Source organism: Manis javanica, chromosome 6 (assembly GCF_040802235.1).
Source record: "Manis javanica isolate MJ-LG chromosome 6, MJ_LKY, whole genome shotgun sequence".
Taxonomy (NCBI): Eukaryota; Metazoa; Chordata; class Mammalia; order Pholidota; family Manidae; genus Manis; species Manis javanica.
The window spans coordinates 131435340-131449407 of NC_133161.1; the positions used below are offsets into that span (position 1 = coordinate 131435340).

The 14068-nt window shown below is 43.0% G+C and overlaps 2 long non-coding RNA genes across 6 annotated transcripts; one reads left to right on the forward strand and one right to left on the reverse strand.

Annotated features, from left to right (window-relative positions):
• Positions 1 to 1842: 1842 nt before the first annotated feature.
• Positions 1843 to 7230, reverse strand: LOC140850011 (uncharacterized). The gene is made up of 3 exons (XR_012132629.1): positions 6689 to 7230; positions 5722 to 5813; positions 1843 to 3611 (listed from the first exon to the last, which is right to left on the reverse strand). It is a non-coding gene; the product is annotated as an uncharacterized lncRNA (long non-coding RNA).
• Positions 7231 to 7268: 38 nt separating this feature from the next.
• Positions 7269 to 9729, forward strand: LOC140850213 (uncharacterized). 5 transcript variants are annotated; one of them, XR_012132904.1, is made up of 3 exons: positions 7269 to 7368; positions 8101 to 8218; positions 9350 to 9729. It is a non-coding gene; the product is annotated as an uncharacterized lncRNA (long non-coding RNA). The 5 variants fall into 5 exon arrangements; XR_012132902.1 differs by having other exon boundaries at positions 7278 to 7368; positions 8104 to 8218; XR_012132901.1 differs by having other exon boundaries at positions 7306 to 7372; positions 8104 to 8218.
• The last annotated feature ends 4339 nt before the right edge of the window (positions 9730 to 14068 follow it).

Genomic DNA, 14068 nt, shown 5'->3' on the forward strand with positions numbered 1-14068 from the left:
GGTGCAAAAGTCCTAAATAGAATCTGAGTAAACAGATTCCTGCAATATATTCATCATGATCAAGATGGGTTTATTTCAGGAATGAAAGGTTAGTTGACAGTTAAATAAATTAATATAATAATACACACAGACTAAAAGACAATCTCATTAGATGCCGACAAGTGTTTGATAAAATTCCTTATCCATTTAGCGAACTAAAATTTGTGGGGGGAAATTTTAATTGAATAAAATGCACTGACCCAAAACCTTCAGTAAAAATTGTACTTAACAATGAAAATTTGAAAGCTTTCCCGTTAAGATCAGGGAGAAGACAAGGAAGCCTATGATCTCACTGGATGTCCAACCTGACATAAGGCAGGAAGGGGAAAAAAGAAGTGGGAAAAAGACTGGGAAGGAGAGAGAAGCTATCCTTATTCACAGATATGACTGTCTACATAAAAAATCCCAAAGAGTTATGAGTTCACTGTTTTAATTAATAAGAGGGTTTAGCAAGGTCTCTGCATTTGAAGTACAATATATAAAAAACAATAATACTTACATATACCAGCAACAAACAATTGGACAATCAAATTAAGAAAGAGACAACTTATTAAAGTATTAAAAATTGAGCAGCACCTAAGGCTAAAGCTAACAAAAATTTACAAGATTTCTATGGAAACAATAATATAAATTTACTTAGAAGCAATTAAAGAAGACCTAAATAAATGGAAAGACATAACCTGTTAATAGATTTAGACTCAATATTGTAGAACTGTCAATCTCATCTTGAGATTCAGTTATCCCAAAAGTAATTTTGTAAAACATTACATTTAAGATTTTATATTTAAGTGCTAAGGGCCAAGAAGAGCCCAGCACGCAGAAGAGATGGACAAGGCCAGGCTTGCTTCACAGGATTATTCCAAGAACCTCTATCACACTACCCATAGAACAAATTTCTGATGCGTCTGTGAAAGGCATGACTATAAACCCTTCAGAAGATAGTATCTGACAATACCAATGTAACCTCAAAGTAGGGAAGAATTTCTTTAGAAATACCATGCACTAAGCAAAAAGGAAAAGACTGATAAACTGTATTACCCTAATATCAATGGTTTTGTACATCAAAATATACCAAAAAGAAAAGCCAAGAAGTGGAAAACATATATGTAGCTCAAATAAGTGACAGAGAACTGGTGCCCAATGTATTAAGAACTCACAGAAATCAATATAAAAAGAAGATAATTCAGTAGACTTAAACAGATATCCCACAAAAGAAGAAACTCAAGTGAACAATAAACATAAATGAAGTGATTAGCAATGAAGGAAAAGCAAATTAAGAGCTCCATAAGATATCACTATAAACCCACCAGATTACCTAGAATTGAAAAGTTGGACAATATCAAGTGTGGTGAGATTATAAGACAAGGAAAACTCAACCTGCTGATGGGGTATATAAATGAAATGTATACCCACGCACCTCTACACATTTACAAAAATGTACATCGTGGCATTATTTCTAATATCACCATACTGGAAACATAATTATTAGAATAAATTATCTTGTGTATTTTTTTAATTGAGCACTTTACTATAGAATTAGAAAGAACAAATATTATAAATCTAAGAAAACCTGGTGGAAGGACTAAGTGACATTAATATTAGAAATTAATGAATTGGTTAGTATTTGTAAAAGCTGAATGGTAAGTACATCCAAAAAGGTAGACGCCTGCAAAAGCAAAGCTAGTCAAGAGGGAAAAAGAGCATATGTGGTAGGAATAAGTGAAAAAGTAGGAGTAAGAAAAAAGGTACAGTAACATAATACTTTAGGTAAATACATGATATTAAAAGGAAGCTAAATAATTTTAAAATATTTTAATTGACATCATTGAAAAAAGTAACAACTATGGAATAAACTGGAAATAATTTTTTAAATTAATAAATAATCATTCTTCCTCCCAAGCTGTTGGGCCCAGATGTCCTCATGGGGGTAGCTTGGGGTTGGGAATCAGGGTGCAGAGTATAAACAGCCCAGTATACTGTGTACTTTTACCCAATTAAATTCTATAAAGTATACAACAGCTATATGAAAGCAAAACATAAAAGCATACAATTCATTTCCATAAACATTTTGAACATTTTACATGATTCATTTATATAAACATTTTTCACATTTATATAAAGTTCAAAAATTAGAAAGACTACATATCATTTAGAAATGAGTACATAGACATTAATTGAATTTATTTGGGGGCTTTACAGTTAATTGTATGAATGTCCAACATTTTTTGAAAAGAATATATATTTCTTTTGTTTTAGTTGAAGGATTTTATATACATATATAAATGAGACATATAAATATATATGCAAATATAAATACAGTAAGCATATGTATCTGTGCACACAATGCATCAATGTTGCTAATTTGTTTAATCTGGCAGAGATTGCCATTAAAAAAATTTCCATCATTACAGATTTGTCAGTTTTATCTTTTAATTCTTTATTATTGTCTCAACATTTCCAGACCATGCAATTAGTTACATACATGTTCATGACTTAATATTTTCCATTTCTTTGGAATGTAAAAGATGCCCCACAAATGTCCTTGTTAATGCTACTCAAAGAATACTTTTGATAATTAATTTGCTACACAGTTTTTTGTTGTTTTTTAATATTTGCCTGGTACGTCCTTTTCTATCCCTTTATTTTCTATATTTTAGTTCTCTCATTTTAACTGTTTTTTTTTAATATGCTTGCTTTTAATTGTCTTAGTAATAATGGAGTGGCCAGAAAGTGATAGGTAGCTATGTGCTTGGATCGGATAAGAGGTGGTTAAATTATAATATTATCTAGTAATGTAGCCTGGACCATCAGCAAATTTCATTTTGAGGGTGTTCCCAGGAAATCTCCTCTCTGGGTCCCAAAGTATCTTCAATTAAAATCAGGATTTGTTGGGAGAAGGCAAGCTACTTTCTTTTTCTATCCTTTTCACTTATCAAAACAGATTAAAGCACCAGCTTTTTATATTAGAAAATTAATCATTTTTAGGTTAAAAATAGAACAGATGCTATCATTTATACTACTTTAAATGTAATTTCTAACTTGTGAGCATTGAGTTTTTTCCTCCATTTTCTTACTAAAAGCCTCAAGCAAAATTGTCACATTTTGTGGGCTGGTAACTTTGTAATGAAAGGGTTTACTAGCATTGGAGAAAGTGATTCAATTAGAAGAGGAGGGAAGTGGATTAAATGAGAGTTGTGACTGGATTCAGGGTGGGGCTGACTGAATTAGAATTTTGATGGTATGTATAGAGCCTAATAATCACATGATTTTCATTTAGAGATTCTTTCCTGAAAAGAAATCATCTTTCTATGTCTTAGCATATCTTCACTGCAAATCTGAATTTCGGACTAGCAGAATGTTAATTATTTTTTCCCTTTAAAATATAAAAGAGATTAAGACAGTAACTTTTTACATAAAAATGTGACTTTTTCCTGTTAAAACTCATTCATTCATTCAGTCATTCACTCATTTGAAAATCGTTGTGGGTACCTATTGGTGCCAGGCTCTGTCTCAGATGCTTGGCTTACATCACTGGGCAAAACAAAGATTCTTGCATTTGTAGAATTTATATGCTGTATGGGACAGAGAAAGAAATAATAAAACAAATTTATATAGGGTTGAATAAGGATCATGCTATACAGGATCATGGATGATATGTGCTACACAGAAAAGAAAAGTAGAACAGGTTAAGGGAGATAAGGAATGCAGGAGGGTGGGGACCAAGGTAGAAGATGGCTGAAACGTTAAACAGGCTGTCACGGTTGGTAGACCTGATTTGAACAAAGACTTGAGCAAGACAGGTAAGAGTATTCTTGGCTGTGCAAAGGCACTAAGACAGGGGCTATGTTCAGACAACACCAAGAGAGGCACAAGCAACACAGGAGGTCAACTAGATAGGGGAGAGTCTTGTAGGTTAGTATGAGTCCTTTGACTTTTACTGTAAGGGGCAATGGGGAGCCAATGCCTCTCCACTGTCTGACTCTATCCCCTTTTCTCCCAATCCCATTCAATAATATTATTAATTAAAAGAATTATTGCCAGTTTGATGCTCTAATGTGGTAAATTCATTCTTAGTTTACTTTCATTTTCATAATAGGGAAGTTGAGTATCTTTTATGTTTGTTGTCTATTTGGAATTGCTGTTTCTGGATGGCTTCTTTATATTCTTTGCCTATTTTTTCACTGGGCTGTATTTGGTATGTGTACTACTATTAATAATAGTACTAGCAGTAATAAAGTTTTACATGTTATAGGCATAACAGAATTTACCTGCTAATTGAATATTTATCTTTTGACTTAATTTGGGGCATCTTCTGCCATAAAATTAAATTTTTATATAGATAAAAATTTTAAGTTATTTCTCTTGTAGCTCTTAGGTGTCCTGCCTTGATCGAAAGGTCTTTACAAACCCTAGGTTGTACAAAAAGTCTCTTAAATTTCCTTTTTAAATGTTTACAGTTTTTTTTTCTTTTGGATGTTTAATTCAACTGCACTGAAGCTGGAATTCCTACATCCTGCCATAAGAATAATCAGTTTTGCAATCACAGCTATTATATAAAACATCCTTTATACATTGATTAAAATAGTAATGTTGTCATATTAAAATGAAGGAGCATTTTTTTTTCAGTTGCCTAATGATTTATTCATTCTCTTTTGTGAAGCTTACATTGTAGGCATGTTTAGGCTAAATTTTTTTTTCTTCCTTTTCTTTTTGAAGGAGCGTTTTTTTAGGCTAAGATATACTACACCAGATCCAAAAGCTGGTGAGAATGACCTGAAGGGGATGGATTCACAGATAATTAAAGATAGGAAATACAGCAGGGCGCCAGGTGCTGGGAAAGCTGGAGGACTTGGGATCCAGAGAACAACGGAGAGGGTTTGGGGTCACCACACGTGGGAAACTGAGGGTACAGGCAGAGTCAAGGGCAGCTGGTAGATCTGCCTGGGGGGAGATAAGCAGGCCTTGTTTAAGAGCCTCTTTCCCCAGAGAAGTCAGGGCATCACCAGCTCCTGGGAAAGAGGGTCAGGAGGGAACATGGGTGGAAGAGGGGTGTGGACTTGAGCAACGGGGAATGTGGGAAGTCATATTATTTATTGCAGAGTGGCAATAAAAAATTAAGAGTATAAGAGGATTAGCAGGAGAAGTAAGGGCTCAAATAGATTTTTGTATTGATGGGTTTAAAATGAGAATTCTTGGGAGGTTATATAAGATTTTTGCGAGCAAAGGCAGCTGATAGGATGAATTTTAAGTTTTTAGTAAACTTTATTTTAGTTCCTTTTTCTAATACTTTCAAAACATTTAAGCCAAAAGCTTTGTAGTTTTCTTATTTGTACTTTAAAATCAGTTACATAAACTTTTTACTTAATGCTTATTAACACTTTAATTTTCTTATTTCTTATTAATACTTTTAGACCATTAAATCAAAGCTTTAAATTTCACAAACTGATTAGATGTTGCTATTAATGAAATTACAGGAGTGGTTATTTAATCATGGTTGGTTATCAAAAGATTAGGTGGTGGGCTAGATATTAAATGAATCAGGGTCATTAATTCAGACATGATGAAGGCCACTAGAACAAAAACCAAGGGTATTTTCTGTAATGGTGTCAGCACCTTGTCATTATTACTTCATTTGTCCACTTCATAGTTCAACAATCAGTCATTCATTCAACAAATACTTACTCAGCACCTATTATGTGCCACGCACTGTTCTATCTGCGGAGGGTACACACGTGAACAAGACACAAGGTTCCTGTTTTCCTGGAACTTATGTTCTAATACAGGAAGATAGACAATAATAAAAAATAATATTAATAATAATAACAGCTAACATTTAGCAAGTATTGTTGGCTGAGACAGTTTTAAACACTTTCAAGTATTCATTTAAATCTTACAGCATTATATGGTAGAGACTAGAATTATCTTCATTCTGTACATGAGGAAACTGAGGCACAGAAAAGGAAAAGAACCTGCCTAAGGTCACAGAGCTAGCAGAGGGCAGAGCTGGAATTTCAAACCATGAGAGTCAGGCTGTAGAGCTCTTTCTCTTAATGACTTTGCCATGCTTCCTCTCAGACAAGAAAAACGGCAGTAAACAGTGAACAGAGTAAAGTTCAGGATTGTTTAGTACTATGAAATAATAATAAAGGGTGATGCGACGGTATTTTTGTGTTGGAGGTGAAGATGTAGAGACGAGGCATGGAGGTGACATCTGAGCTGAGACCTGAAGGATGGTGATCTGTTATCGTGGGACACAGGCAGCAGAGCAAAGACAGCACAGTGGAATCTTTCCCTGTTTGTGAAACAGAAATGCCCAGCTGGCGGTAGCTAGGGCTTAGTATGTGAGAGTGATTGATGGGAAGTGAAGTCAGAGATAGTCAGGAACAAGAGCCCATGGGGCCTCTGGTCACATTAAGGAATTTGATTTTTTTTATTCTAAAATCAGTAGATTCTTATGCAGAGAAGCAACATTACCTGATTCATAACTTTTAAAGATCAGTCTCACTGCTATATTGACTTTAGGACAAAAGTGGAAGCAGGAACAGCTCCCCTCCCACTAGAACTTAGGCTTCTTTAAAAATACAACTTTTAACCAACAATACAAATACAACCTTTGCTTTGGAGACTAATATTTTTGCAGGAACGGTACCTTTATAAAGATCGTGGTTGTCCCCGTATATATATGTTCTTTCTTCAAATTCAATTAAATGAAAATACTAGTTATTCAGCCCAACTCTCTAGGCTCGCTGGGTCTAGCTCAGCAGAAACGAAGCAGGAGCCGGTGGATCAGCTGGGCGCAGTCCTTTTCTACGCTCTCTGTCGCTAGGCGGGGATGTGGACGCTCTGTCGGTAGCCGGAGATGTGGAGTCGGCTACCCGGAGCTTTCTGTCCACCAAAGAGTCTAGCAGGGAGTCGGGGAAGGAAAAGACGGACGAGACCTCCAAGGTACAGCACCGCGCTTAGAGTCCACTCTGAAGCACTGGTGTCAAAGGGCCACTCACTCTAACGCCTAGGCTCGGCCCCACCCCGTCGTCATGCCAACGTACCCCTTGGCTTCCGCGGATTGGTGGCTGCCTCCGACTATGACGTGCCTCCGACTATGACGTGATTCCGCCTATGACGTGCGTCCGACTATGACGTGCCTCCGACTATGACGTGCGTCCGAAGAGCCCGGGGTCCAAGCTGACAAGGAGTGGGGAAAGCTCAGGGCTGGGAGGGCTCCCTGACCAGGGTGGCGCAGGAGACAAGGCATCTAGACCATGACTGAGCCATTTCACTGAACACCACGGGAAAGTTGGCAGCATAATTGAGTCCTGCACCTGTGAAAATGTAGGTCCGTGTTTCAAAGCAAATAAAAAAGAATGACCATCTGAGGGAAAGATAGAAGGGAAGTAATTACAAAACATAGATCAAATAACCATCAGATAACAAGCCAAGTAATAAGTATCAACACATGGAGATACAGGAAAACAATTAAGTCAATGGCTTGCGACTGCTTCCCAAACTTGTCAGTTGGACCCCTCCTTCCAGGTTACGGCCAGCGGAACGCTGCTCCATCTCTGGGACCTGCTCACTCTTCTCTCTGCCCTGTGCTTGCAGCTGCCTCAGCCCAGGCTCTTCCTTGTCCCGGAGGGAGTAGCGGCTGGCCTCTGCCACAGGCTGTGCGGGCTTAGGCGCAGTTTGTGGGTGCTAGGAGGAGACAGCACTTGCGGGTGCCGTGGGAGCTCTGAGAGCTGCAAGACTTATGCTGGGGTTGTTAGCCTTGGACAGTGTTAGTGTGAAGCCTCCAAAACCCCATGTCCAAAACCCTCACTTGAATGGAGTTGTCCCAATATTGTTACAGCTTTGCTCCTTCCACTGGCAATTTAACTGCCAGAAGGGAAGGGCCAGAGAAGGTACTGGAAGGTGAGCAATAATCTTTGTCACAACACCTACATCTGGAGTCGGTTCTGTTGGTTTCCTGTTAACCTACTGTGTGGCCTTGAGCAAGTTAGTTAACTTTTCTGGGCCTCAGTTTCCCCTCAGTAAGACAAGGGTTTCACATGATGATCTTTCTGACAGCAGGAGTCAAGCAACTCAGGAAGGTTTCTTCTCTGATCAGCGGATGAGGCCCAAAGCAGACAGAGCCCAGGAGGCAGACCACCCTGCCCCTCCTCAAAGGACTGAACAGGTGTGTGAGGTATGTCATCTGAGGTTCCCCCCAAGCTGGTCGCCACGTCATCATCCCTGCATCCCTTACTCCCTCACCGGCATCCTTCCAACCTGCAGCAGGAGGCTGCCTGCCCATGGGGGTTACTTCCCTCAGCTTCCAGTGGGGAACAAGATGCTCTGAGGCTTGGCAGTTAGAGCCCTGAGGTCCTCCCAGAACTCCTAAGCCCACTGGTCTTGGTGTAGATGAGGACAGCCGCAGAGAGGTGACGTGACATGTGTCAGCTTTCACACATGCGGGGTCGGGGCTTGGAGCAAACTACTTTGCAACTGGGCTTCACACCACCTATTCACGGTCGTTTGTGGGGGGAAATTAAGAAATGTATAACACCCAAGGATTCAAAGGGTTGGGCCGCACAGTAACAGGAGCAGGCCGGAAACTAGACTCCGGGTTTCCTGGATTTGAGACCCATATTCCTCCTACTATGATTTGTTTGTTCTGGAAAGAAATAGCACCTCCTCCTGACCTTTAGACACTACTCAATAGAGGACTTGGTGGAGTGGGGTCCTTTTTTTTTCCAGGACGGTGATATGAACTTGTCCAGGGGGAGTACTGAACTGGGGTGGAAGAGCTGGGCTCAAGTGCCAGCTCCACAATCGGGTGACAGCTGAGTGAAAGCTGGGGGCCTTAGCTGTGTGGCTTAGGGGTTGACAGTGAAATACTTGGTTGGGGGGGTTCAGCTGGGTGGCTTAATGGGTAACTCAGCTGAGTGGCTTAGCTGGGTGACTGGCTGGGTGGATTATCTGAGTTGCTTAGTGGGCGACTTAGTGGATAACTTATCTGGGTGGCTTAATGGGTATCTTAGCTGAGTGGCTTAGCTGGGTGACTTAGTAGGTGACTTGGCAGGGTGACTTGGCTGGGTGGCCTGGATGGCTGACTTAGTGGGTGACTGGCCAGGTAACTTAGTGGGTAACTGGCTGGGTGGCTTGGCAGACACTCAACCCTTCTATGCTTCCTGCTCTCACCTGTCCAACAAGGACAAGAATACCCATCTTCACTGCCTTCACAGGTATGTTGTAAGGAACCATCAGGAGCATAGACATGAAAAATATTTAAAAATATAAAAATACTGGCCCAACAGAAAGATTTGTTACTATTAAGGGTTTTCCAGACTGTGCTTAATGAAGACTGAAAAGATTATGGAAGTGTTTTCCTGCAATGTTCAAATACTCGGCAAGTGTAAGCATCGCTGCTGCTGTTCGCTGGGTGGGACGGCGCGGAGGTGGGGACCGACGTGCTCAAGGTCAGCGGCCTGGTCTCACGGGCAGAAATCCGACTTCCTCGGGGCATTCTCCCCAGGTCCTGGGCCTGCCCTGCATGCTGTTGACGTGCTGCAGGCAGGCTCCCAGCTGGGTTTGTTTGCCTGTTGAAACCCCTTCTGTTACAATCCCACTTATCAAAACAGCTTCCATTCGTCAGAAAGGGCAACTCTGCATAATAAATTACACTGGTGTAATCAAATATTTCCATCGATTGAATTAGGTTTAATTGGTTGTCCCTAAGACTGTTCCTCTCCTTTGCAGCAGAGCTGGCTGCCCCCTGCTAACCCCCTCCTATCCTCTGTGCCAGGAGCAGCTCCTGAAGCAGCCAGACCACTGGGGAGGCCTGGCCTGAGACCCTCCAGTTCCTGACTACACAGGGTATTTGCTTGGAGCACTGGCACGGGTACCTAGATGCTCCGCTATCACAGCACTCAGAGATCCTTCCGTATTGGTGCCTACAGAGTGTTGACATATTTCCTTTTAATAGCTGAAAAGTGTGTTATTCCATGGATGTAACATACTTGATTTATCTCCACTGGCAGAACACCTTTGGGTGGGATCTCAGCTCTTCATTCACTTGGGCAAGTCATTCTATTCTTGAGGCTCAAATCACTCTTCCGCAGCAAGGAGAAGGTGAACCTGCTGTGCCTACCTGACAAGGCGGGCGCTGAGCTAGAAGAGCAGTAAGCCTGCCACAGCATCATTTCACTTAATCTTCAGAGCAACCTACAAAGCAGGAGTTATCACCGCTGGATACAGAGGAGGAGGCCAAGGCACAGAGAGTTGGATGGAATTTGCAAGGTCATGTCACGGGTAAGTGACGCAGCTGGGTCAGGCCTCAAGAGGACATGTGTGGAAACAATCAGGCATGGAAAAGCCCCATGAGACAAGGCTCGCTATGACTATAGGGTCAAGGACCAAGCAGGTGGCATGCCCAAGGGAGCCCTGGCTGCCCACTGATCCACCTGCTGACACCTCATTCTTCCCTAGACGGAGCAGAAGCCAGGGTGGCTCGGGGTTCAGTAGGAGGGGGCTTCAGAGTCCACCCTGGGCCTGCCTGTTTGGCCCCGCTGCCTTCTGTGATGTTCTCACTGATGTCCTTACCTCCCTGCTCTTTCTCTGCTCTTGGCTCATGACTGCACCCCCAGGGCTCAGCCCAGTGTGCAGCACAAGACAGGTGAGTACTCAATGCATGTTGTAGCCAAACAATTAGGCAAGGAACAACATTAAGGAAACCAACCTCTGGCTGTGAGCAGGGCAGATGTTCAGCAGAGGAGAGCAGATAGAGCCAGCTGGTGAGAACTTCTCGCCATGGGCCCTCCTACCTCAGGGCCCATGCGCTCTGGGGAGGTGACAAGAGCAGGGGTCTCCAAGACTCTTCCATTCCAGGGACGTGGGAGTCACAAGCTAGGACACAGGAAAGCAGGGCCTCATCTGCTGTGAGCACAACTGCTGTGAGCAGCATGTCCTTCTCTAGGGTGGTGTGTGGCCTAGGCCTGGGCTGCCGTGTCCCCACTAGGAGCATGGAGAGATGACCTCCTGGGAATCTGCACCATGCTCCAGCAAGGGTCTGGCCTGGGCCCACGGCAGGGCAGCCCCATGCTACAGCCTTGGACCAAGTCCAGCCGGCTGCCTGTTTTTGTTCAGCAGGCACTCAGGTGCTCTTATAAACTACCGATGGCTGATATTCCCACAACAGCTGCATTTCGTAGTTGTGAGAGAGAACACATGGCCCCACAAAGTCTGAAATACTGTCTGGCTGGCCCTTACCTGTCTGAGCCTGGCCTAGAAAGAGCCCCAGACACTCCATCCTCTACTGCAACTGTCTCCAGCCCTGACTACCTCTTCCCCGCTCACCACGTCTTAGTATAAGGGCAGCCCCAGGCAGGGTGATATTCACATATTGAACAGCTGATGTTCAGTTCAGAGCAGGAGGCATCTATCCTCTGCTGCCAACCCCTGATTCCAGAGGCCCGAGCAGCAGGGGACACTGCGGGGAGGTGCAGCCTCACTCAGCTCAGGCGCGTGCTGAGGGGCAGATGAGGAGATGGACAGGAACATGGTGCAGGAGAGAGGCACGTGCGGCCGCCCCAGCCTCTGCCTTCCTGACTTCGGTGATGACAGCAAGGCATGCAGGTGCTTTGGCTGCAGCCCCGTAAACTTCCCAGGTCAGACTCCTGAGCCTGAGCCTGGACACAGAAACGTCAGGCAGCACTGGCCTGGCTGAATGAGACCTGCCCAGGCCTCCACCGAGGAGCCCCCCTTTTGCCCTCCTCAATGCAGCCCCGGCCTCCTCAGGCAGACGAGAGTGGCTAAGTGTTGGCTAGAGGGAAAATTGCCGCAGGATGCCTAAAAGCACATTCCAGCCATGACCTGCAGAATAATCTCTTAAAAAATAAATCCAGCTGGACACTCAGCTGAAAACAGCTTCCTAAAAACTGCAGGAGAAATTGGACACTTTATTTCAGGGGACAAAATAACTGGGCAGATGACTCACCAGGAGAAGGACTCATTTCAGCAACTCCAATCCAGGCTGGAGTTGCTGAGAGCTCACCCAGGGGAAGGGCTCCTGGGCCTTTTCTTCTTCTCCTCAGGTGAGACTAAGAAAATGCTGTGCAGGAAAATGGCCAAGTGGCGGAGGCCCCAGGAGATTAAACCCTGTCCTGGAATGAACTTGACTTCTCAATTCGCCCAATGGCCCACATTCTCTGAGCACTGTCCTCTGGTCCATCCTAGGGGTATCAGCCCCTAAGAGTTTTCTTGAAGATTTTTTAAATCTGCAAGACCCCTGCCCTCCAAATGCTGCTTTTGATCTAAGAGGAAAATCTCTGGTGCTGTCAATTTTCCCTGGTCCGAGTCTTCTGTGGTTATTAGCCTAAGTAACAGCAGTGTCTGTGCCTTCAAAATGTGAACAGGGACATCCCATTCATCCAGGGCTGCATTTGGCAAATACCTTCTCCAAACTATCTTCCAATCCTCATGACATCCCGGAGAGATATATAATTCCTGTTCTTCCCCATTTCACAGTTGGGAAAATCGAGGATGCTCAAGCTTGCATACCTTTTCCCAAACTACACGTTAGCAGACGGCAGAGCTGCCCCCGTGAGTCTTCATACTCACGCATGGCTGTGTGCCTCACCAACCACAAACCCTTTCTCCTCCAACACTTAAATCTCTTCCAGGAACTCTCCCAAGAGGCAGGCAGCATGGCATTGTGGATGCAACATGAACTTTAGAAATTAGGATCTTTCTTACCAACCCTACACTTGCCTTAGTGTGGATTCTGTGGCATGGAGCTGATATATGTCTACCTTGCCCTGTGCTTGTAGTGAAAGGTCCTTAGCCCATGTGCTCACCCACAGGCCTAGGCCAGCTCCTCATCAACCCTTGATAATGTGTGCACATCCAAATCGGTCGTGTTTGATAAAAGCACCCCATACTCTGGCCTTCTCAACCACCTGATCAAGACAAGAAAATACTTCTTCTGCAGTAAATGAAATAAGTAGGAAAAACCAGAAAAAAAGAACAGGAAAAAATTACAAATATCATATTTTTAAAGGTATCAATATTCCAGACAGAAAAGAAGCCTGCCAAGTGAGCTGACAGTCACAAGCTGTTTCCCCAGTGGGCTTTTGGATTCTGGGCTTGGATCAGTGCAAGGCCTTGGCCTCGCTGCTGGAGGAATGAATAACTACAAGAGTTTTCATTAGCTGTGCGAGGCTGAAGCACAAGTTGGGTATGTGAAATACCTTAAACACACACAACTGGACATTTTCTGAAGTCAGGGAAGGAGACTAAGGAAGCAACTCAAAGCATGGCCTAAATCTTCTAAAGCCAGAATGAAGTCCCCTGAAGACTTGCTGTACCCAGGAAAGAAAGACCCACCACCAGAAGAGGGCCTGCCTCAAAATCACTACGCATCTCCCCTTCAAGACGTTCGTGGGCTCTGAGTCTTGTGGGATTCCTAAGCTGGAGTCAGAGGCTCTGGAACTCTCAAGGGCAGTGCTGGACACCCACAGACTTTGAAGGCTGAGCTGATGAGCGAGGGCAAGCCAGACAGGGTGAGTGGGCAATTTCCTTCCTTTTGCTTTCTGCCTATTAAAATCCATGCCCTCTCCATGGTAGAAGATGACTGTCGCCTTTGTATTCAGTCCAACAATTTCTGCTCTCTAACTGCAATGGTTAGTCCATAACTATTGAACACAAATGTGGGTCACGTCAAAATCTGCCATCTTGCCACAGATAATAGAAGAAAGCAGTTTTATATTTAGCGTATCTAGTGCTCTTCGTTCCTTTCTGCAGGTCCCAATTTTTACCTGGTATGATTTCCTTTCAGCCTGAAGAACATCCTTTAGTATTTCTTTCAGTTTAGTCTGCTGGCAACAAATCCTCACAGTTTGCATTATCAGAAATTCCCTTTATCTTTGCAGCTATATTTGAGGGATTTGGATATAAAATTCTGGGTTGATATGATTTCTGTTTCTCCTTTCAATTCTGTAAAATGTTGCCCTGTATGCGGCAGGTCTATTTGCTCCAACTGTTTTCAAGATTTGATCAT